The sequence below is a fragment of the Marmota flaviventris genome, chromosome 20, assembly GCF_047511675.1.
Source record: "Marmota flaviventris isolate mMarFla1 chromosome 20, mMarFla1.hap1, whole genome shotgun sequence".
Classification (NCBI taxonomy): Eukaryota; Metazoa; Chordata; class Mammalia; order Rodentia; family Sciuridae; genus Marmota; species Marmota flaviventris.
The window spans coordinates 16,193,079-16,217,874 of NC_092517.1; the positions used below are offsets into that span (position 1 = coordinate 16,193,079).

At 43.3% G+C, this 24,796-nt stretch overlaps 1 protein-coding gene across 2 annotated transcripts in view; it reads right to left on the minus strand.

Moving 5' to 3' along the window:
- Nucleotides 1-14,210, minus strand: part of Vgll4 (vestigial like family member 4) — a 137,408-nt gene extending 123,198 nt beyond the window's left edge. Inside the window, exon 1 of one of the 2 annotated variants that reach the window (XM_027931881.3) lies at nucleotides 13,874-14,210. The gene's annotated coding sequence lies outside the window, so the exon portion shown is untranslated. Of the gene's footprint in view, nucleotides 1-12,857; nucleotides 13,034-13,873 lie in introns of those variants that run through there. The other variant, XM_027931882.3, reaches the window with a different exon arrangement.
- Nucleotides 14,211-24,796: the final 10,586 nt, after the last annotated feature.

Genomic DNA, 24,796 nt, shown 5'->3' on the forward strand with positions numbered 1-24,796 from the left:
AAAGAAACACCAATCCTTCATCTGGCCGTGTGACCTCATTCAATAAACATGGACTACCTAAAGGAAGGACAAACAAACAAAGCCCAGTTGCCTTCAAAGAATGTTCCATCTGCAGAGCAGGTAGTATGTAAGAAACGTGATTCATGGCTGTGTTTTTTCAAAGCATTTTGTACTGCATGCTTATATTTGGTAAGAATAAAAATGTTTTCCTATGGTAAATTTGGGGAACCCTGCAGCAAATCAAGTTAAACAGCATATTTTCCTGCATGTGCCCTGTGCAGGAGACAAAGGCAGTGAAGCTGGTAGCTTTATGTACACAAAATCACTCAGTTTCACTGGCCCTTCTTTGAACCTAAAGTATCTCTTGGGGAACACTTAAGGCAATATTAGGCTGCGGCAAAATGTGCCAAGGGCCAAAACAGGACTGCAAACAAAGTCCTAGAGAAATACAGATGAATTCTGAAAGGCTTCGCAGAAGAAAGGGAACCACAGCTCAGCCTCTGAAGAATGAATACAGAAGTACAGGGTGACATCCCCAATCTAAAATCCAAAATGCTCCCAACTGATATCTTTTGAGCACCAACATAATGCCACCTGTGCAAATCTCCACACCTGATAATCATGTGATGGGTCACAGCCAAATGAAGGTGCACAAAAAATATTGTACAAAATGATCTTCAGACCATGTGCACAGCACAGTGAGGATGGGAAATAAGAGACAAGGGTGGGAATTTAGACTGGGACCACATTGGGGAAGGACAGCAGGTATTGATGGAATTTGGCTTTGATTTTATAGGTGTGAAGGATCTAATGAAATCTCTGAGCAGACAAATAACTTAATGACACAGTCTATGCAAATTGTTCTGGAAGCACTACACAGAACTGAGCAGAGCCCGAGAAGCTAAAAGCAGGTGGTTGGATACAAAAAGCAAGCTATAAAATCAGGCATGCAGGAGGCGATGAGTACTTAACGGGGAGAATAAAAGAAAACTGCAGAGGAGAAATAACTGATGGCTCTTGGCAGGTTTCCCACGGGAGAGGGATGTCAGAGAAGACGGAATGGACCTGTAATCCCAGCAACTCAGGAGGCTGAGGCAGGAGTATCACCAAGTTGCCTGGCCCTATCTCAAAATAAAAGGGGCTGGGGGTGTAGCGCAGTGGTAAAGCAACCCTGGATTCAGTCCCCAGTGCCAGGGTGTTGTGGGGGGAGGGGTCTTGTGATTCTGAGCAAAGAATTACTGATAAGCTTTCTATTCCACAATATTGAAGTCCACAACTTCGTATGGGGAGCGGGGGGACCAGGGACTGAACTCATGGACACTCAACCACTGAGCCACATCCCCAGCCCTATTTTATACTTTATTTAGAGACGGGATCTCACTCAGTTGCTTAGCACCTCGCTTTTGCTAAGGCTGGCTTTGAACTCACAATCCTCCTGCCTCAGCCTCCCAAGCCTCTGGGATTACAGGCATGTACCACCACGCCTGGCTCACAGTTTCTTAAATAATTCTCCCTCAAGTCAAAGAATAATGCTTTCAAAATTCTAAACCCAAATGGACATATATACTAACATATGCCTTAAATGAGGCAAAATTATATACCAAAGCAAAATATCCAACCATAAATGCATCAAATGATACAAAGAAGTAGACCTAGAATTCTGGCATAAGAGATCAGATATTTAAGTTTACTCAGATACTCTGAAATCTAAACCCTCAAGCAACTTACATTCAAAGTAGGTAGGTAAGAGGTTAGTTATTAAAGGTTCATCCTCAAGATACCTGCCATCTACTTATCTATGAAGCATACCAGTTTTTAATTTTCCAATTAATTCTGGATTCAGAAAATTGTGTGGGAAAGGTTTTAAAAAAAAAAAGGTATGCCAGGCATGGTGGCCCACAACTATAATCCCAGAGACTTGGGAGGCTGGGGCAGGAGGACCATAAGTTTGAAGCCAGCCTTGGCAACTTAGCAAGGCCTTATCTCAAAGTTAAAAAAAAAAGTGCTAGGGATGTGGCTTAATGGTAGAGCACCCTTGGGTTAAGTCCTCAGTACCAATAAAAAAAAAAATTTATTTTTAAAGAGAGAAATAGAAGATATGATCCCTGATTTCAAGATATGATGATCTTCTTCATGAAACTAAAGTGAGAGAGAGAGAGAGAATTTTAATATTTATTTTTTAGTTTTCGGCAGACACAACATCTTTGTTTCTATGTGGTGCTGAGGATCGAACCTGGGCCGCACGCATGCCAGGTGAGCGTGCTACCGCTTGAGCCACATCCCCAGCCCGATAGGCATATTTTAAAAGACAATAATAGGGACAGGGGGTGTGGCTCAGTGGTAAAGTACTTGCCTAGCATCAAGACAAGCGTTCAATCCCCAAGACCACAAAAAATAAGACAAAATTAAAGATACAATAAAAGACAAAGTATAATTTAAAACTAAAGTGTGTATTTTGTGATAAAGGAGAGATCAATGTTAGCCAAAGTGCTGCCCTTATGAACATCTAGTTTTCATTTGTCTAGGGCTGGGGGGGTAAGGGGGAGTATGTTCCAAAAAGCCATTTCACAGGTTTCCGTCCCCAGCTTCCCTCCTCCAGAATGACACTGTCTGTCCTCCATGTATTTCTGGGTTGCAAGGACCCTGTCTTATCCACAGGACAGTCACACTGGGTCAACGGTCTGAGGAAAGGCAGAGAGATAGGAATGAGCACCTGGGACAGGCAGCCTGAGCCCCGTCTGGTTAGAACTGAGCACCTAAGTGAGGAAGCGTGAGAAGCTGAGTCTGGGTGAGTGTGATAGTGGGTGAACGTGGGCAAGAGCTGGAGGCTGGCCAGGCAGGTGGTACACTTACCCTCGGGTCCTGAGCCTACCCGTGACAGGAAATTAATGCTACTTCTTTGGTTTAGAAGTTCTGCCTAGGAAGATCTGACCTGAAGGGGCAAACTGAGGAGTTACTAGAGGCTTCTGTAGGAAGCAGGTGTGAGATAAGGGCAGTAGCTGGTCCAATAACACAGGTGGGAGGTAAAGGTCAGGGACCAGGCATTATCTAGCCACAAAAATACTAAGCAAATACAGGTGGAAGATAACAGCAATTTTACAAAAAAGGTCTTCTGAGTTTTACATGATGTACAATATTCACAGCTCAATAAAATATATTGACAATGTGGGCGTGGTGGGGCACTACGCCTGCAGCATTTGATGGAGGGTCACACTACATTGAGAAGCCAATCAGCATCACGGCTATTTATTTAAGAGTGTTATCTCTGGACACCTGTTTGACATTGGGCTTAGCTACTTCCTAACTGTATGACTTTGGGAAGTGACTTTATCTCTGTGTGTCCGTTTTGTCATGTGTAAAATGGGGAAATCCCTACCTGCTCTCTCAGAGTGCTCTAAGAAGTGAGGAGACTTTCTAGGTATTAAAATAACTTTTGTTGAAACAAAAATATACACCTAGTATGTTAAATAGATTGCAAAGGACGATAAATGTATTGGAAAAAAACACGAGGCATTGACCACTGCTGCAGATACAGAAGTCTGGAAAGATTTCCCTGAAGAGATGAATGCAGGGGAAGACCCAAAACGATAAGAGGTATTGTTTTAGTCAGCTTTTTCACCGCTGTGACCGAAAGACCTAATAAGAACAACTTTAGGGGAGAAAAAGTTTATTTAAGGGCTCACAGTTTTAGAGGTCGCAGTCCACACCCAGCCAGCTCCATTCCCTGGGGCTCAAGGTGAGGCAGAACGTGATGGTGAAGAGTGGTGGAAGAAAGCGGCTCACAGGATGACCAGGAAACAGAGAGACAGACTCTACTCACCAGATACAACATATATAACCCGGGCTGGGGCTGGGGCTCAGCAGTAGCATACTTGCCTGGCATGTGTGAGGCAGTGTGTTCAATTCTAAGCTCCGCATATAAATAAATAAATGTCTATCAACAACTAAAAAAATATTTTAAAAATATATATATAATCCAAAGGCACACCCTACCTGTCTTTGGTTACCACTCAGTTAATCCCCATCAGGGGATTAATCTACTCACTGTGTTAAGGCACTCAGAACCCAATCATTTCACTTCTGAATGTTCTTGCCTTGTCTCACACATGAACTTTTGGGGGACATCTAATATCTAAACTATAACAGGTATCAGCCAAGAAGATAGAAGAAAGGGTGTAAGAAGGGTACAATAATACTGAAGTTTTACTAAAGTGGTGAAAAGCCCTTCAACGGTCTGACTGGTTCAAGCACAGGAGCAATGTGACATGTCTGGTTTATTACATCCTTCACGAACCACAAATTATCCTTGACCTTTTGCAAAAGATTATGCAGTGTCTGCAAGGTAGACCTAAGGATATCCCAATAACATCATTTTCTTTATGTGCTTTTTTTTTTTTTGGTAGTTGTAGATGGACAGCATGCCTTTATTTGTTTATTTTCATGTGGTGCTGAGGATCGAACCCAGTGCCTCACACATGCAAGGCAAACACTCTACCACCGAGCTACAACCCCACCAGCCCTCTATGCTGTTTTTTGTTATAATTTAGCGATAACCAAAAATAGGATACCTTGACTTGTGAACACCAAGAATATAACAGTATGAAAGAGAAACAAACATGATTCTAGAAAAAGACAGGAAGTGCCCAGTGGCAGTGCTCCTCTGTATTGCAAACCCATTTCTGGGTTCACCTTTATTCAAACACGATCATAACTCACCATGAATACAACATGCACTGTCTACCGTGTGTACTTAGGCAATGGTCATACATTTTGACTTACCAGCCCACTAAGACTGTCTGATCCCCCAGATAATATGCTCCTCCAAAAGCTTAAGGTTGAGACTTAGGGAAGAAGAGGTAGCAATTCTAAAGCTACTAAAATTTAGATGTAGTCAGCACTAATACTAAGGTTAGCTATAAATTTGTACACCATTACTTTGGTGTTCTATAAAGAACTGTGGCCATTTTGGTCAATGAGGGGATAAGAGTGCCTGTCTTAAAACAAAAATTATGGAGTGCATTAGATTATATTTTTTCAAGCAACGGAACAGAATTTCAATATACATGATGGAAGTTTTCCACAAAGATTTCTAAGATGGAAGTTACAGCAGTAGGCATGCCTCGGGCCATGGGTCCCCAGTAACAGCGGCCACTTGCTGTGCTAATTCAGCAAGGAGTGTGAGAACATAAAGCAACTTCTCTGGCTAGAGTTGGACACCAGTGGAGGAGGGGATGGGAGGAATTCCACTCAAACTACCAGATGTTCCTGTCCCACTGTCACTTGGCCAAATGTAAGAAACACAATGGTATCAATCGCTCTTCTGAGTCACCTGATGGTCTCTCCAACTTCCAGAAGCATGCTATTAAACAGCCCTAATTCCTGGTGGCCCTGCTACATCACCAGTCCAGACTCCATTCCCCTCCCCATCAGGACACTCCCTGGGCGACCCAACTTGCCCTTGGGCTAATACCTTCAATGGTATAAACCATCATACCATGAAACAGGGTGAATGGCCCTTTTGGCTGACAAGAATTGAGGCCTCCACTAAATAGCTTCTATTTCTATTAAACACTCTGTTTAGATATTACAGATAAACAAAGGCAAAATCCTTGCCCCTGAGCAACTAACACCCAATGTGGACCACACCGTGGTGGATTTGGTTGGCCAACAGCCTCAGCGAGAAGGTAACTAAAATGAAAACAAAGACCAAACTGTCACCAGATTTTGGTGGTCACAGGCGAGCATGGCTCTTGTAGCTTTAACATCCTCCCATTTCTTCCCCAAAGTGTGTCCAAATGATATTCCACCAACTTCCCGTGACATTCTTCCTATTCACATGCAACTCTCATGGTTTTATGTACTCTCCCCCACCTTTGTTGGTACTGGGGATTGAACCCAGGACACTTAAACCATTGAGCCACATTCTCAGTCCTCTCTGCTCTTCTTGCTAAAAATGTCTCATCTGTTATTTCTCTTCTCACGCTTTACCATCTGTTAAATAAATATAGCCAGGATGCCGCATCAGAAATCCTCTGTGAGCCCCACTATAATACTTTCACCTACTCAATCAACAATTAACCACCGAATGCCTATTTCATTCCAGGTTTTGGGGTTGATGTCTGACATTAGCTGTATGGAAACTGAACCTCTCTTGGTCTTAGGTTCCTTAAAGTAAATAATAACAACACTGCCTAACCCTCCTACCATCACAAACCTGTCCTGCGGATTAAATGACACAATTTAAGCTGTGTTATAAATCAAGGTAAGACACAGATCTGTCACCCTACCTCTACCAACACCACACACATGTGTAGCGCATACTTTTTCAAAACACACATAACTGACCTCACTGGATTCTCACAAGCTGTGAGTTAGACCAAATGGACAAAGAACACTGTTCTTATTGTGCTCCAGATGAAAAACCAAGGTGCCAAGAACATAAGTGACTTCCTCAAGAAGCTAAGACTAGAATTTAAGCCTCTGACCCACAATACAATGCTATTCTTCCTACACCTTGTTTTCAGATTTTTATTTTAAATACATTTTCATCGGTACATAAAACCATAAAAACTGAACAAATCTATGGTGCACCATTTGATGTTCTGATATAAAACTGTGCAATGTTTAAATGAGGGTAAATTTATCTCTCTCATTTTTTCATTTCTTTATCATGAAAACATCCAAAATCCTTTCATCTAATTTTTTGAAATATATAGTACATTATTGTTACCTAAGTTCACCCTACTGTGAAAATCAGAATTTCCTGCTCCCAGCTAATGGTAACTGAGTACCCACTGGTTAACATTTCCTTACCCTTCTCTCCCCCACCTTTACTCCCCCCCCCCCCCCTTGTTGGTACTGGGGATTGAACCCAGGGCACTTAAACCACTGAGCCACATTCTCAGTCCTTTTTGGTTTTTTTATTTTGAGGCAGGGTCTCACTAAGTTGCTGAGGCTGGCTTAGAACTTGCAATCCTGCTTCAGCTTCCCAAATCGCTGGGATTATAGGTGTGCGCCAATGCACCCAGCTCTACTTTTATTACTGTTTTTAAGTAAAAATCAGCATGATTAGTTTGAATCATGTACAATTTTTGGAAACAAGTGCAATTTTTTGAAGTTATCTAAGAAAACCTTCCCTCAGTTACCAAGACTTCCAGACCTGTGCTATTCCCTGTACCTTGAGATGTATATCAAGCAATAACGTGAAGGCTTCTACAGCGGGCACAGGGGAAACAAGATCTCTCTTCTCTGGAACATGATAACCCTGCCATATTTTTTTTTTCATTTAATTACAGGCAGGCATGGGGCCACAGCAATAGTAACCAAAGCAGGAAAGAAAAGTAGCTGATGGAGAGATGAGGATGAATGACCACACCACTGACCACAAATGTCAGAGCCCTCAGGATCCCTGGGGCTGCAGCAAAGGCAGAATCAAGTCAAAGCTCAAAGAACTCAGGCTCCGAGGACAGGCTCTGGGTAAGGAAGAAGGGTGATGTCTGCTTAGTCACACTCAAGAAAACCTGTTGTTGGATGACAGTTCAAAGCTGCACCTAGGTACTTGGAATTCCACAACTCTAAATCATATGACACCTTCTAAAGAGAAGCCAGCCCTTATTCACACTACTCTATGGGCACACCACCGAAAAGAGCGTCCACAGACAGATCTGTGACTGTTTCAGCTTTCCTCACCAGAGCATGTTCTGAGCATGAATAATCGACCCATGTGGCCATAATTTGAAGCACCAGGGATAATGCCCCAAGGACTTAGCCAACTTCTGCTTACACCCAACTCCTTACATCTACACATAATCATTCCCAAAATTCACCAGGCTAAATGTTTAAAATATGAATAATATACCTACGTGTTCTGTTATTTCCAGAGAATTAAAATATATATGTGTGTGTATGCTTAAAATCCCTAATCAAGCTTCTTTCGGGTACTTGCCAACCTCCTGCATAAGCCCCCAAACAAGAGCCAGGTCTGCTGGCAATGAACCTCACGTTGTCCTAGAAAATGAAAGAAGCTGGTAACTCGGTACAGGTATATCCCCTCCCCATAAAGCCTCTGCAGATGGACAGGTTAGGGGGACATCAATCTCTGACACTCCAACAGAGGGCCCCTTAGATATTAGGAACAGGTAACCTTAGGCCCCAGGGTGTCAACTTAGCTCTGGCCACTCATCACCTCAACAGAGAGCCAGACCTCAGTGGGCTTGGGCTGAATAAAGGGACACCATTCTAGATGGGAAGGCCAAATGAACGCTTAACTCAATCGCTTGAGGTTTTCTGAGGCTATGTAGTGGCCCCAGGCTCGATTTCACCCAGTCCTTGGGCGTCCTCAGCCCTGTGGAAAGGTAGGGATGTGATATTTAGTCATCAATGACGCTAGCACCAGGAGCTGGCAGGCAGTGCCACCATGCAATGGCCGAGATCCTCAGTTACTTCCATGCAGTTTGCTACTAATTTGCTACAAGTACACTGACTATGAGAGCTGACCATGTGCCAGGCAAGGGCCATCTATGCGGCTTAAAGTTGCAAAACCAAACTTACAGCACATTTCATAACCCTGAAGCAAGGCTGCCTGATGCTGGCATAACTTTTTACTACTGGCTTTAGTTCATCAATCTCCCTGAGGTGTCCCTGGAAAATCCCTGAACTGCAGGCCCACAATGACACGGCTATGTCTAATGCTAACAATACAACTCCAAGTCTAGACTTCTGGAGCAGACTACCACTCCCCATCATTGTTGCACATTATTGTCAGCCCAGATTAAAAAGGAACTATGCTTTGCTCTCAATATTTAGGTTACTAGAAATCTACCTTTTCATTTTTAAGACCTCAGTCTTATAGAGTATTGCATATGAAATAAACAATTCTTTGGCATTTGTAGCTTACTCTGGATATGCTTCATTCTTACATTTATTCTACTTAGATACTTTAAATTTCCTATTCACAAGTGCTGAGGGGCCACATATTCTAAGGGACCTATTATGCTCAAGAATAAGAGTGACAGCTGAACGCAGTGGCTCACACCTGTAATCCCAACCAATCCAGAGGCTGAGGCAGGAGGACCTCAAATTCCAAGTCAGCCTAGGCAATTCAGTGAGGCCCTCAGCAATTTAGCAAGATCCTGTCTCAAAATAAAAAATAAAAAACGACTGGAGATGTAACTTGGTGGTAAACTGCCCCCCGAGTCAATCCCCAGGACACCCCTCAACAAACTTTAATTAACCTATCAACAAAGACAGTTAATTCTCATTATTCACTGTAATTATATTCCATAAAGTCTGCCCAGAAGTGTGGAAAAAACAGTGGCATGGCAGGGGAAATTGGCCTGGAATTAAAATTTTGCCAAAGTGAAACAACAAATTAAAGCGTTTACATCATTTCCATGAATTAGGTTCCTTTGAGTCTCTACTCAGACTTTTTGTTGTACTGGGGATTGAACCCAGGGATACTCTACTACTGAACTACAGCCCCAGCCCTTTTCTATTTTGGGCCCCTGTCTAGGGCCCCAACAAATTGCCCAGGCTGGCCTCAAGCTTGCAATTTTCCTGTCTCAAGCCTCCCAAGTAGCTAGGATTACAGTCTACACCACCATACCCAGTTTATCACCTTTTTTCTTTGTATTTCTGTTCAGAGATTCTTTACTGAATATCTATTGTTGATTCAATAATGCTAAGCCCACAGACAACAGCCTTGTAACTATCTAATGCCTGAACCCCACAGGAATTTTCTCTATCAGGACTATTAAACCCCTCTTGGCTCTAGACAGCACTTCAGCACCACATTTGGAGGCAATTTTTAACAAAATCCCCAACCATAAAGCACAAAAATGCCAAAGAATAAGATGGTGCTAAGGAGTCCCCCAAAGCACACTTGTTTATATGTATGTAATTTGAGAGCTGAAGAAGGCGGCAAAATATTGCTTTTTTTCCTCCTCAGCTGGGAACACGTGCATCAGTGAACTCAAATTTTTTCCTCACCATATACTTGCTCCCCAATGTCCAACAAAGCACTGCAAGTACTGCTTTCGGGGTTTCAAACACATTTTTGCGAGTAGGCAAATTCATAAATATGAATCAGCTGTATCTGATTATCAGGCCTGGGGCATGAGACACAGAAAGTACATTCTATACTGTTTCCCAGATACTATGATATTTTTTTTTTCCTGGTTTCAACATCTCCTGTTCTCTTTCCTCTTCTACCTTGGCAGTTTGTACCATCAAGATTTGGCAACTTAGTTTCCTAGATTTTTGTTTGTTTTGCAGTACTAGGGATTGAACCCAGGCTTCACAAATGCTAGGCAAAGACTGAATTACATTCCCATCCCTATTATATTTTGAGACAGGGTCTTGGCTGAATTGCTCAGGCGGGCCTCAAATTTTTAACTCTCCTGCCTCAGCCTCCTGAATAGCTGGAATTTCAGGCATGCACCACTGGACCCAACTCTTTTTTAATGTAGATGGGTCCTATTGGTAAGAGGCTGATTAGCAATATTTGCTTTAATTTGCTTTACTCTTCTATTAAACCCACACACAGAGACTTCATTAACTTTAGAATATATCTTAACAAAAGTTCTACACATACACAATTTCCTCCTCCACCAGGTTCTCATACCTACAACAGCTTTTCTCACTCAGACATTAAACAGATGACTGGATGTTAATACACCATGCCATGTCATAATTTACTAAGTTTTTCTGTGCTTCATTCAACTTGCAACTGTTCATATTATATTGTCACATTCAAAGTTGCAAGATGACTTTTACTTATTATTTTTACTCTAAATATTAAGTGAACTAAAAGTTGCATAGCAAGGCTATCCAGAAGAGACACAAAAGTAACATCTTCCTCTGGATCTGTCTAGCCATCACCAGAGGTAGGAGGTAACAACATATAATAATATGAACTCCAAATAAGGAGTTAAAAGGAAGTTGACATTACAGAACATTTAAAAGTGAAGATTTTAGCTTCCTAATTACAGCTGCACAGACTGTTAAAATCTTAAAGTCATAGCTCTACGTCAGTCAAGGGAAGTGGCAACAACTGTGTTTATGAAGTTCTTTCCAATCTTCAAAGGCTTTTATAAATAACCTAACACAAAATACTTGAAAGCACATTATTCCCTGTAATTCCTGAAACTGTGTGATGTTCTGGAACAGACAGTATCACCCTCTTACAGAGGTAAACAAAATGCAAAGGTTAAGTATGAGTAACTTTTTCTGGTCCAAAAACATTCCTGATATAGCTAGGGGACTTGAACTCAAGTCTCTGGAGTAAGAAGCTAGAGCTGTTTTTACTACAACATTCACAGTTTTTGAATGCAGACCATGGTTATTTATAGCAGAATTGTCTTCTTAATTGTATTGTGTTTTGATCAACAACAACAAAAAAATTAGTTTGCATTCCCTTCCAAGTGGAAAAGCAAAGGCAGGCTGCCCAGAAGTGTGAAAAAACAGTGGCATGGCAGGGGAAATCGGCCTGGGATTAAAATTTTGCCAAAGTGAAACAACAAATTAAAGGGTTTACATCATTTCCATGGGGTGGGGGACTTTTCAGCCAGATGCAAGAGGAACTACACAAGACCAAAAAAAAGAAAAAGAAAGAAAGACCTTAGAAAACTGTCTTGGGTATAAGAAACTTCTAAGGAAAGTGTTTGTAAATCCATTATTTAAATTCAGAACATGGAGATTTAGAAATAATAAATAACTTCTCCCATGACCACACCATGGGGGCTGGGGATGTGGCCCTGTGGTAGCGTGTTGCCTAGCATGCATGAAGCCTTGGGTTCCATCTCCAGGATCATTTAAAAAAAAAAAAATCACTCCATTGGTTCCCACTTAATGCTGCCCCCAAAAAAGAGATCTCTTTCAAACTTCCTACTCTACCCTTCTGGCAGTCATGCCAGTCTCCTCCTTAGCTGCAGTGGGAAACAATGAGCCTCAAGGCCGTGGGCTTTAAAACACTAGGGCAAAGAGTCAAAGTTTGGTACGCAAAACTGACCTTCAAATCTTAACACGCAAATTGACGTTTATCGTATTTTGTCTTTGTTCCAAATGAGTCTCCTTCTTGGCCAAGGTAGCCTTGGGTTTAGGAAAAAGATTCTAAAACCCTACAAAGTGGGTTAGTAGAGGGGCAAGCAGCGCAGATAAAACTGCAAGAGCCGCCTCCACTTCCCCCCACACCCCCGCACCAGGCTGCTGGTTCCCATTAACCACAGAGAAGGAAATACAACTAGCAACATACAGCACCGATGATCAAAGTGAAACCGATTTTTTTAATCATCTAGCTTAAACAGATGACTACATGCCAGTAAAGCGCATAAAGACTAACTTAACAGCCCCAGCAAGTACTGTCATCCTAACCTGAGACAAGTAAATGTCTCAGTGTGATTAATCAAAGGAGACTACCGAAAACAAAAAAAGAAAAAGACCTTTGCTTTTCGGCGAGGCCTGCACACAGTGCAGGAACAGTGTGCAGTTTTGTTTGGGGCAAGAGGCGGGAAGTGTAGTAAGAGGAAAGAGCCTGGTCCCTGCTACCCATCTTCTGCCCCTTCCCTCAGTCCCGCGTCGCAGCCCTGGCTCGAGGCGGGCCGGCACCCAGCGGATGCAGGGTGCGGGGCCTCAAACGTCGGCCCGGTGCCTAGGACTCCCTCCACGAGCTGAATCTCCCGCTCCCGAAGCACAGTCGCTTCCATCCCCAACGTTAGCCCCGTACGCTGTCCTGTGAAGACAAGCCGCCTCCTCCCCTCAAGGAAGGCATCCCCGTCCCGCTCCAGGTCAACCCACTCCTAAGGTCCCCTGCAGGCCAGCCCTCACCCGGCTCGGGGCCCGCCCGGTTCTAGCTCACTCACCACCGGGCGGCTCCAGGCTCGCCCGCCTCGGGCCGGCCGGGCCCCGCAGGGGGCGGCTAGGGACAGAGGCGGGGCCGCCAGGCGCGCTGGGAGCACTCCGGGGGCGCGCGGACGCACAGGCGCGCTCGCGCCCGCGCTCCCGCACCGGCTGTCGTTTAAGCACAAGCAGACGCGGGCCGCGCGCGCCGGGCCGGCTCCGCGGCGGACCCGAGCGTGAGGAATCCCTGGAATGAGGCGCCGCCCGCCTTCTCCCGAGTTCCGCTGGGCCGCCCAGGCCACGCCCAGGCCACGCCTCCACCACGAGCAGGTGGGGGCCGAGCCCAGGTGAGTCCGTGGGGAGGCGGGGCCAGGGCCCCGAGCTGCCCGTGAAGCTCGTTCCCCTCCCCCGCACGCCGCGCGCGGGGCGTCAGCTCGCACCTACCCAGCTACTGCAGGCGCGCTCGGGTGGAGAATATTAGCTGGGGGCCTGGTGCTCCCAGCATGGGCCCCTCCGAGTAGGCGCTTGCAAATAAGGGCACGTGGGCACAGCCCACACAGTGTGCTCCCCGTGGGAACACACACCTTCAGTGCACAAACACAAACGAACATTTGGTGCGTGCCCAGGTTCCTGCTGCTCAGGGCCAGGCACGTTCGCACACGCTTCCCATAGGTTCCCGCACCCGGCGGACACAGCACCGCAGTCCAGTCGTACTCCGTGGCCCCTAGTCTTGCTGCCCCTTACCCGCCACTCAGCCAGCCCAGTTGAGCGCAATCGAGTCAGACCTGCGGCACCCACGCTGTCTTTTGCTGCGACCCGGTGTCGCTCCCAGCCTCACTCTCTGCAACCCAAGGGCGTAGCAACCCTGCAGCGCCTGGGTCGGCGTCCACACCCGAGCACACCGGCGCGCACAGCTGCCTCCCGCCTCCCGAGCTCCACGCTCCACCGGGCGCCACCCTGGGCTACTCCTGGCCTCTGCCTCTCGTTACTCACCCACACCCAAGCCACACTGCCGGGACAGGCAGACGGCTCCACGTACCTGAAGGTACAGGTCGCACTCGCTTTGGAAGTCTGCGCTCAGGTGCCACCTGGAATCAGAAGAGCCGCTGCGGTTCAGGGCGCTCGGACGCGGCTCGGTTTCCTCCCATTACAGCATTTTACACTCCGCCACTCCACAGCGCGCACACACCCGCGCGCGCTCACACACTCACACACACACACACACACTCACTCAACCCAGGCGCTCAGAGGCGTCTCTCGTCCCCCTCCCCCTCTCCTAGAGGAGGAAGTCCTAGTAAATCAAAACAGTGTGGAAGGGAGGGAGCCGAGTGGCGAAGGAGGGAGGTCGGAGTAGAAAGAGTCCCCTCGGCAGCTCGCACACCAGTGTTTGCTGTGTTTGGCAAACTCCTGGAGTCCACGACCCGGCCTGCTCTGAAATGGGCCCGGGGAGGGGCGGGGAGGAGGAGGTGAACGTTTCTAATTGGCGCAGGTTCTTATTACAGCGGCAGCGTCGACATGTGACCACGAAAAGAAAAGGCCTGTCTTTAATTTTTTCCTGTCATTCTCTGGAGATTTGCTGGTGACGGGGAGGGGAGGGGAGGCCTGACATCCCCCCCATCCCAGGCCGCCCTTGCCCCCCATTGTTTTTTCTCATACTGCCACAATTAAGAAAACATTTGCTTAACATATTCAGCCGCTAACTTCATAAAATAAATAGTGACTGGACTTCCTCTAATTTGCTTTACGCGGCTTCACGTTGCTAACCTCCCGGGCCATTCTCAAACCTCCGTGTTTAGGAGGAACCCTTATCCTAAGGGCTTTCCCAGGAGAGGGCTTTGGTGAGAGGGAATGAGAACAATTAAAACAAATACCTTAAGGCTGGGAAGAAAAAATGCTTTGCAGTTTTCAAACTGTTTTCCCATCTGCTACCTCATCTGATCATGTCAACCCAGAGCACATTACCTCATTGGATCCCAAACTTGCTGTGTATGTAGGACAGGTACGAATAGCTCCGTACTACAGTGAGAGGAGATGATTTAACTAAAATCTGCCCTGATCTTGTGGCCCTGGTTAAAAGGCACTTTCCTCCAACCCATCCACCTAGCCGATTTGACCCCTGGAGATGAGACAGCCTAAGTGACATGCACAGCCATCCCTGGATTTCCTGGTTCCTCTCAAAATTCACAAATTGAAGGTGCCCTGTCCTCCCAATATTTTTGCTTAGACTTATCTTTAAGTTCATCAATAGTATCCGAATAGGAAAAGAAATTCGGAGAAAGATCACAAATTGGAGATATTCATCCTGCCAGATTCAGACAGGAAATAAGGAAAGAATGAGGATGCTGGGACAGATTCCAGAAAGTGTGGCAAAAAAGGGAAAGGGTTCCAGAGTCAGACCTGGATTTGAATCCCAGACCACCTGTATTCATTTGGAAACTTTGGTCAAGTTATCAAGCCGCGGTTTTCTCATCTATTAAAACAGATGATAATTCTTCCTTTGAGGAGGTATTGAAGGGGCAAAGGACAAGTGAATACTTACCTCTCCCCTTTTCTCTCCTCCAGACTAGTCTTGCTGAGCACTTTGTAGATAGACACCCACTTACGAGGGAGAAAAAGAGAAACAATCTGCCTAGATATCGCAAATGAATAATGATGACAAAATAATACAACTGCACATTTATAAAAATGGCCCAGGGTTCACAAAGTGTTCCCACATATCATTATCTCATTTGATCTTTATGACAACATTGCCATTTGCTTGCTACTAAATGATTTTCATTCAGGGTCAGTGTGGAGGTCCTAAAGCTGCCTCTGTAATTTCCATCACTGCTTAGAGTGAACCTTACTCTGAAAATAACTCATGGGGACAGAGGAACTTTCCTCATGGACATGACCAGTCTTCAGCAGTTGCATGGATTAATCTCACTCCTTGCCTTACATCAGCAGGAGTGTGACTGAGCTCTGGCAGCATCCAAGCATGGTTGTTTTAGTCAAGTTGTTTTAGTTGTATAAAGTAACAACATACACATTACCACCAAAAAAAGTTAGCTATAAAGGTATAGGAGGGGTAGGCACAGTGGCCCAAACCTGCAATCCCACCAACTGAGGCAGGAGGATTGCAAGTTAGCAAGACCCTTCCTCAAAACAAAATTTAAAAAATTTTAAAAGACTAGGGATGTAGCTTGGGTAGAGTGCCCCTGGGTTCAACCCCTTGTATTGCAAAAATAAAAATAAGAGAGGGGGGCGGGGGATGGAAGGAAGGGGAAAAGGTTTTAAGGTATAGGAAAACTGGAATTAGAACACAGCACACAGTGTACTTTAGCCTAACAAATGACTCATAGAGATTCTATTTGTAAGATTAAAAATAAAATGAGGGCTGGAGTTGTGGCTCAGTGGTAGAGCACTCACCTAGCACATGAGAGGCCCTGGGTTCGATCCTCAGCACCACATAAAAATAAGTAAATAAAGATATGGTGTCCAACTAAAAAATAAATATTTAAAAAATAAAATAAAATGAGCCAGACACAGTGATACATACCTGTAATCCCAGAGACTTGGAAGGCTAAGGCAGAAAGATCACCAAGTTCAAGGATAGCCACAGCAACTTAGCAAGAAGACCTGTCTCAAAAATAAATAAATAAATAAAAAATTTAAGAGCTGCAGATGTAACTCAGTGGTAAAGTATCCTTGGGTTAAATCCCCAGTACAAAAAAAAAAAAAAAAAATTAAAAAAATAAAATGAAAAATAATTTTAGTAGAACATAAATTTGTGATAAAACTATATAATGTATGTATATATGTATAAAAACTATATATATATATATATATATATATATATATATACATATATATATATATATATATATATACACACACACACACACACATATAGTATATGTATATACACACATATATAGTCAGAAGCTGAACACAGTGACACTCTGTACTCCAAGCTACTGAGGAGACTGAATCAGGAAAATCACTTGAGCTACCCAGTTTCAAATAAATGAATAAATAGATAAATAGATTAAAAAGGTAAATTGTATGTTAAGTCTTTCACCATAATTTTTTAAAATGTTTAAGGAACTAAAGAAAAAGATTTGGCAAATCAAAAACAAAGCAAACACTACCTAAGTAGCTCACTAAATAAATAAAAGTAGGCTGTACATAGACTACTGAAGAGACTGTGTTCCAAACTAAGGCTTTTACAAATGCACCAAAAGTTTATTTTTTAAAAAGTCAAAATAATCAAGTAAGTGGTTGCCTGGAGTTAAAGAAGAAACAAGATTGGCCCAGAGTTGGTCATTGTTAAAACCATGTTGTGGATATGAAGAGAAGGATGTGGGGAGGCTAAGGGGAGTGGTTCTACTATTCTCTACTCTTACATATGTTTGAAATGTTTCATATTAAACCATTTTTAATTTTAAAAAAAAAAGGAAAAAGAAACACAGAGGGCCAAAGGATGCTTTGTGGACTGATATTGTGGCTGTCACCCATGGGCCATGAAGTTGTTGATCAGTCTTTCTCTTTTTCTTTGTGTCTCCTCCCCCATCCAGCTCTCTCTTTCTGCCAAGGAGTTCCCTAACAGCTTTGGCTTCCTGATTGCGGTCCCCACTACCGTTTTGTTTTTTTTTTTTTTTGGTTTCTACCACCACCTTCCCACAACTACTGCGGTACCTTCATGGTCTTGTAAATGACTTTCGGAACTGACTCCTTTTATACCTACATGGTTCACACTACTCAGAGGGAGAATCTGACTCCTCTCTTTCTACTAATCTAGAATTGGCTGTCATCTGATCTGCCTGGAAGTCATGCATCCCAAAGGGTCGGTGGAGTCAAGCATAGTTCGGAAATGAGAAGCATAGTCCACTGCCAGCTGTAGGAGTGGCATAGCCCCAAGACTGCCACATGGCGAAAGGTTCTCAGGAGTGCAGTTAGCTAAAAATAAGGTGTTTGCCTTTCTGCAATCCTTCATCTCTTCCATTAGTGAATGCAATGTGAAGAAGTTTCATTTTCCACACCAAATGGAAAACCAGTGGAAAAATTTGAAATGATCTTATTTCAATGACAGTGTACTGAATAGGAAGTCGTGTAAAATAATACTAATAATAATTCCTAATGTTTAGTGAGCATTTGCTATGTTCCAGGTACCGTTCTAAGTGCTATACAGTATTATCTAATTTAAACCTCAAAATGGTCTAGTAAGTACAGTTGATCCTTCAACAACACAGATTTAAACTGCATAGGTTCATTTATAGGCAGATCTCCACCCACCCCAAGATTTGTAGCCATTTGGAAAAAAAAAAAAAAAACTCTCAGATGAACCACAGCGCCTAGAATATGAGAAAAAGAAAGAAAGGGAGGGAGGGAGGGGGGAGAGAAGGGGGAGGGAGGAAGGGGGAAAACAAGAAAAGGAAAAAGTGTGCCGTGAATACATAAAATATATGTCTATTTTGTCACTTACTACTATAAAATTATACACAAATCTATTTTAGAAAGTTAAAATTTATCAAAACGCACACACGCACACACACACCGGTGGTGCATGGCACCATTCTGTCAAGAGCAATGTCAACAAACTTATTAAAGATACAGTTATTAAACTGCATAAAATTAACTATAGCACACACTGTACCACTGTAATAATTTTGTAGCCACCTGCTGTTGCTATTTCAGGAGTCAAAAGTTATACACAGCCAATTTTCAACTGGTAGGATGGGGGGGGGGACGTCCCTAGCCCCTACATTGTTCAAGGTCAACTGCGGTTTATTTTTCAATAAGTTCTGCCATGTCATACTGCCGGGGGGCGGGGGGGGGAGAATAAAGGAACCACAGATAGTCACCAATATCAGATGCTCATAGTACATGTACCCTTCCATTGTTCTCCTCCATGTCCTAAGAAGTATGATTTTTTTTTTCCTATGCACATCCCTTTGCTCACAATGTGCTCATATGAATCTGTCCTGCTCTTTTCTTCTCTTCCTTCCAACGTGTCCCACAGAAAGCATTAAGGAGTCAAAAGCAGTGGTTTCTGGTGTATATTTGGTCTCTAGGTGACAATGTAGGCCCAGGGAACTCATTTCACACCTCTGGATCCGGCTCCCATCTGAGAGAAGCTTGGACCAGGGCAGGATTAGCAAATTTGAATTTGAACAACAGTTTTGCCTGGGAACCCTCTCTTGAGGTCTATGGGACACAGTTGAGGCTCAGTAGTGTGTCAGGATTGACTGATAATGTCTGCTATGGGCAGCGAAAAGGAACTTGTGAAGCAGATATTTGCCATTTGGGGCCTAGAAGGGCTCTAAAAGTCCATTCTAACAATAATCTCTCTTCCTTCCTCTCTCTTTTTTCTCTCTCTCCATTTTTAAATTGAACTTTTTATTATTGAATGGTAAGAACTCTTTATATATTCTGGACACAAGTCTGTTATTAGATACAGTCACCCTTCCATTGTTCCCAGGATCTCCTCACCCCACCCCTAGGATAGATACCCAAATCCTCAGATGCTTAAGTCTCTCATGTAAAATGATGTCAAATCTGCATATAACCCATGCATATCCTCCTATCTACTTTAAATCACCTCTAGGTTACTTACAATACATAAAGCAATATAAATGCTATGTAGAGTTGTCATACTTATGAAGACACATATTGGTGTGAATATAGTCTGTATATAACCAGAGATATGAAAAATTGTGCTCTATATATGTAATAAGAATTGTAATGCATTCTGCTGTCATATATAAATTAAAAATACATAAAAAAGAGTTGTCATACTATATTGTTTAGGGAACAATGAACAAGGAAAAAAGTATGCTTTTAGCAATTTTAAAATATGTGAATATATTGACCATTATTTCTCTTTTTCAAGGGACTGAAGTAACCAATGGAAAAACTCAAAATTACCTTATATCAATGAAAGAGCAATTAATAAAAAGGTCTAAAATTATAATAACGCTCAATATTTAATTAGTGCTTAACTATGTTCCAGGTACCACTCTAAGAGCTGAATGACAATAAAGCCTCATGACAGCCTACAAAATAGAGATTATCTATATCCCCATTATACAAATGGAGAAACTGAAACATGGAGACATTAAATAACTTGCCCAATATCTTAAAGATAATAAGCACAGAACTAGAGTTCAACTTGGCCGTCTGATTCTGGAGTCCACATTTTATTCTTGCTCCTCAGCAGTGTCTACAAACTGCAACAGGCACTTCCTAGCATAAATGCTGACTCTCAGGTTCCTACAATACCTACTGACTTGGAATCTGCATTTTGATAAGCTTCCTGACTCATATTCACACTAAACTTTGAGAAGCACTGAGCTACACCAGATAGCCTCCTATCAGGATATCCTCTACAATTTTTAAATGGTTCTCATATGCGTGCACTGTGCTAAACACTACGCCTTTATAATTGCATTTGATTTTAAAAACCCTATGAGGAACCAGACATGGTGGCACATACCTGTCATGCTATTTAGGAGACTGAGGCAAGAGAATTCCTTGAATCTAGAAGTTCAAGGCCAGTCCGGGCAACATGGCAAGATCCCATCTTAAACAACAGCAAAAAAATTCTACAAGACCAATGGACTGATCCATGTCCTGGATATGATCATGTCCTATAGTTTTTCAAGATGTTACCACAGGAGAAAAAGGAAACAGGATCTGTCTGTATTACTTCTTAGGATTGTGGTGAATCTACAATTATCTCAAAAATTTAAAAAATAATTTTAAAGAATCTTATGATTTAGGTTATATTTTTCCTACTTTTGTTGTAGAAGACAGAATTTTAAGGCTCTAAGTTAAGCAGCCCAACGCAACAAGGTATTGAGGTTCTCCTATGTGCAAGGTGCTGTTCTAGCGCTGGGCATATGGCTGAGAGCAAACATTGCCGTTGCTAAGCTATCATTCTAGACTGAGTGGTCAGAATTCAACCCCAAGGTCTGACTGCTGCTACATCCTCTCCTGCTCAGATTTCATGGATACAGTCAGAGGATTGGAAAGGGGTATATAACAGAACTATCCAAGGTTAAACATTTGCAGAATTTCTAGACAGATGTTTATAAAAAGGCTTTTTATACCAGTGCCAGGCACACAGTAAGCACTCAGTAAAAATGAATGCCTTTCCTCGAGTCTAGAAGGAACCTCACCTGCACCATGACCCAATTCTGATTTTATCCTTTACTCAACTGGATGGAGTCCAGGGATGGGACCATATTGAGTGGTGGAAACCTGAGCCCAGAACTCCTTTCAGAATTAGCTGAAGAGCTATGCCTGAGGACACTGTTCCCAGGTTTGGAGACATACCATTTTGAGACCTGTCTGGGACAGCTCTTGGCACATAGTTCTGAATGAGCCCCCTTATCAGAACCAGATTTATGGCCAGATGACTGCTCAGACCTGAGACTTCTGATGGGTATCTAACACTGATCCAGAGATTGGATTTGTCCTCACATGAGAGATTTTCCTTCAGAAACTATAAGAACAATTCGGTTTGGCAATATATTCTTGCTGTCTTTGCTAGAGAGAAACTTCACTGGGCCGCCGCAAGAGATAACAAGAACCATTTTCTCCAGAAAAGAATGTTGCAGATACTGGATTCAAGGCCAGTTCAAGTTTGACCACTGTTGTTAGCTAGCTGCTTCTCAGACAGAATGGTTTCGATTGGGGAACTTACCCAAAATGAGCATGTTTGGTTTGTTTTCCTGAGTATGAAAAGTACAACACTACCACAGAGAGAAACACTTCAAACTAGAATTGCCAGATCTCCCTGCGTTTCAATTTCCTCTTTTACATTCTGTTCTTATAAGCACAGTGCTGCTTACAGGCTATGAGAATCAAAGAAGGAAGAGAGGGAAGGAGAAAGGAAGAGAGAGGAAGAAAGAGGGGAAGGACAAACTCCTACAGTCACAGTTCATAGCCTAATGGGAGATGTAGGGGAGAAGGTAGGGAGAGAGACCATTATCTGGGAAACATAATTTAAGTTATATGGGTTAACTTCAGGGGAGAGCACTAGTCTAGCATGTGTGAGGTCGTGGGTTTCACCCCCAGCACTGCAAAATAGCAACAACAATAATAATAATCTTTTAAAAAAATGTTGTTGTTGTTGTAGTTGAACACAATACCTCCATTTTATTTATCTATCTATATGTGGTGCTAAGGATCGAACCCAGTGCCCCCCAATGTTGCCCAGACCCATCTCAAATTCCTAGGCTCAAATGATTTTCCTGCCTCAGTAGCTGAAACTATAGGCATGCATCACCATGCCTGGTTAATAATAACCTTTAAGAGTAAGATAAGATTGTCGCTCAGTGGTAAGAATGCTTTCCTAGTGTGCACAAGGTTCGGGTTTTGACTCCCAGCACTGCAAAAAAACAAAAAAAAATCCAAAAAAAAAAAAAAAAAAAAACACCTCTTTAAAATAGTGGTAAGATCCTGGTGAATTGGCGCACTACTATAATCCCAGCAGCTCGGGAGGCTGAGGCAGGAGAATTTCGAGTTCAAAACCAGCCCCAGGGGGCTGGGATGTGGCTCAATTGGTAGCATGCTCACCTAGCGTGCATGAGGCACTGGGTTCGGTTCTCAGCACCACATAAATGTGAAATAAAGATACTGGGTCTACCTAAAAACCAAAGAAATAAATATTAAAAAAAAAAAAAAAAAAAAAAAACAGCTCCAGGAATTTAGCAAGACCCTAACCAACTTGTTGAGATCCTGTCTCAAAATAGAATATAAAAAGGGCTGGGGATGTGGCTCAATGTTTTAATGCCCTTGGGTTCAATCCCTGATACCACACACACACACAGAAAAAAAAAAAAAACCTCTCTGATCAGATGCAGTGGTGCATGCCTATAATCCCAGTGACTCAGAACACTGAAGCAGGAAAATCACAAATTCAAGGCCAGCCTCAGCAACTTATCAAGACCCTATCCCAAAAACTAAAAAGGGCTGGGATGGGGGTGACTCAGTGGTACAGTACTCATGGGTTTAATTCCTAGTACTACAAAAAAGAAAGAAAGGAAAAAATATATCTCTGATGGCCGGTAAAAGCAAGGAGATGTTGCACTTCTACAATCTTTCAGGAGAGAGAAGACAGTGGTTCAAAATGAGAGGAAGATCACTAAAGCAAAGTGGTCAGATTAGAGAGATATTTTGGAGGTAGATGATCTAGTAAGGTATTGCCAGCAACCACAGCAAATGAATTCTAAAATCTTGAGTTTTTACATCAAGCCTAATCAGGTGGCTCTGGAGGAGACAGTGGCTCTCCTCCAAGGAGTAACTCAGGGATCCAGGATTCTGCGTCTTGGGACTCTTCCAGCTTCTGGGGCCCCAGAGTCTTCTTTATCCAGCCAGAGAAAGAGTGTGAAGAAGATATGCATGCTTCTTAACCACAGGGGCCAGGTTGTAGCACACATGCTATTTCTGTTCCATGGTGAGAACTAGTCCTGCGGCCTCAGATGAATAAAGGGGGACTAGGAGATGTGGTTTCTTTGTGGGCAGCTACTGCCTGTCAACAGCTCTGTGCTATGGAAACAGAACACAGATCATTGATGGTCAGCTGGTCAGCTGGGTCAGGGAGCATCATCAAGCTCTCTGGTCGGTTGCATATTATGATTGAAGGAACGTGAGGTGAGGCTCCTATGATGACCGTTTGGCTTTTGGCTTGAGCAAAGGTGGAAAGTAGTCATTAACCAAAATGGAAAGTTGAGAAAGAAGCAGATTTTTACTGCAGGTAGGGGAAAACTAAGAGTTCCATTTTGCACACACGTTGTGTGAACTGCTCACGACACAGCCAAAAGCAGATGTGGGAAAGGCAGTTGTAGACATGAGCCAGGGATCCAGAGGAGTCAAGACTGAAGATTTAAATATTCCATTTTCCCCTCGACCCCGTGGTTTCCGATCCTGACACCTCCTCCTACAGTGGCCTCTTCATTGCCACCAGACCTCTGTGACTTTACTACATCAGTATAACATCACTCTTCTATTACGGATACATTTGTCATTTATTAAATGATAGTTCTTACTATCATATGAATTCTCTCATTAACACAGTGTTTTTGAGTTTTCTGACTTTTTTTTTTTCCTGCAGCGCTGGAGACTGAATCCGGGGCCTTGTGCAGGCTGGACAAGCGCTCCACTTCTTTTTTTTTTTTTGGGGGGGGGGGTTATTTCTTTTCTTTTTTTTTTTTTAGTGAGAGAGAATTTTTTTTAATATTTATTTTTTAGTTTTTGGCGGACACAACATCTTTGTTTGTATGTGGCGCTGAGGATCGAACCGGGGCCGCACGCATGCCAGGCGAGCGCGCTACCGCTTGAGCCACATCCCCAGCCCCTGAACTACAACTACAACTACTTCTGAACTACAACCCCATTCTCAACACACAGTTTACTGAATGCCTACTACGTTCTGGGTAGTGATGATGAGCAGAGAAATAGCCAGTCTGTGCCTCCTGCGTATCACATTCTCGTAGAAGCCAGATAATAAACAAATAAACAGTTAGATGGTGTTTCAAGTGCCCTGGAAAACAGGAGCGCAAGATGAATGAGTTAAGTACCAGTGTGGTGGAGGATAGAATTACTAGAAGTAAGGAGACTTTTATAGCAAGGCAACATTTGAGCAGAAACCTTAATGAAACTGAGGGAGCAAATCACATGTGTACCATGGGGGAGAAGACTGTGCTGTGGCAGGTGATGGCAGAGCGAGTGCAAAGGCCCAGAGGCATGACCCCAAACCAATCAGGAGGCTGGAGGAGCTGGACTAAGATGGGAGTGGGGGAAGAATGGTAGAGATGAGGTCAGAGAGGTGGGGGGAAGGGCAGGTCACACAGCAGAGTGGTTTTTCCACCAACATCTTTGTGTAACTCGAGAAGGAGGGAGAAAAACAAACCTATTTCCCACTGCAGAAATTATTGCAAAGAAAGCAATGCTCCATCAGGAACTTCCTGTGCAGTTC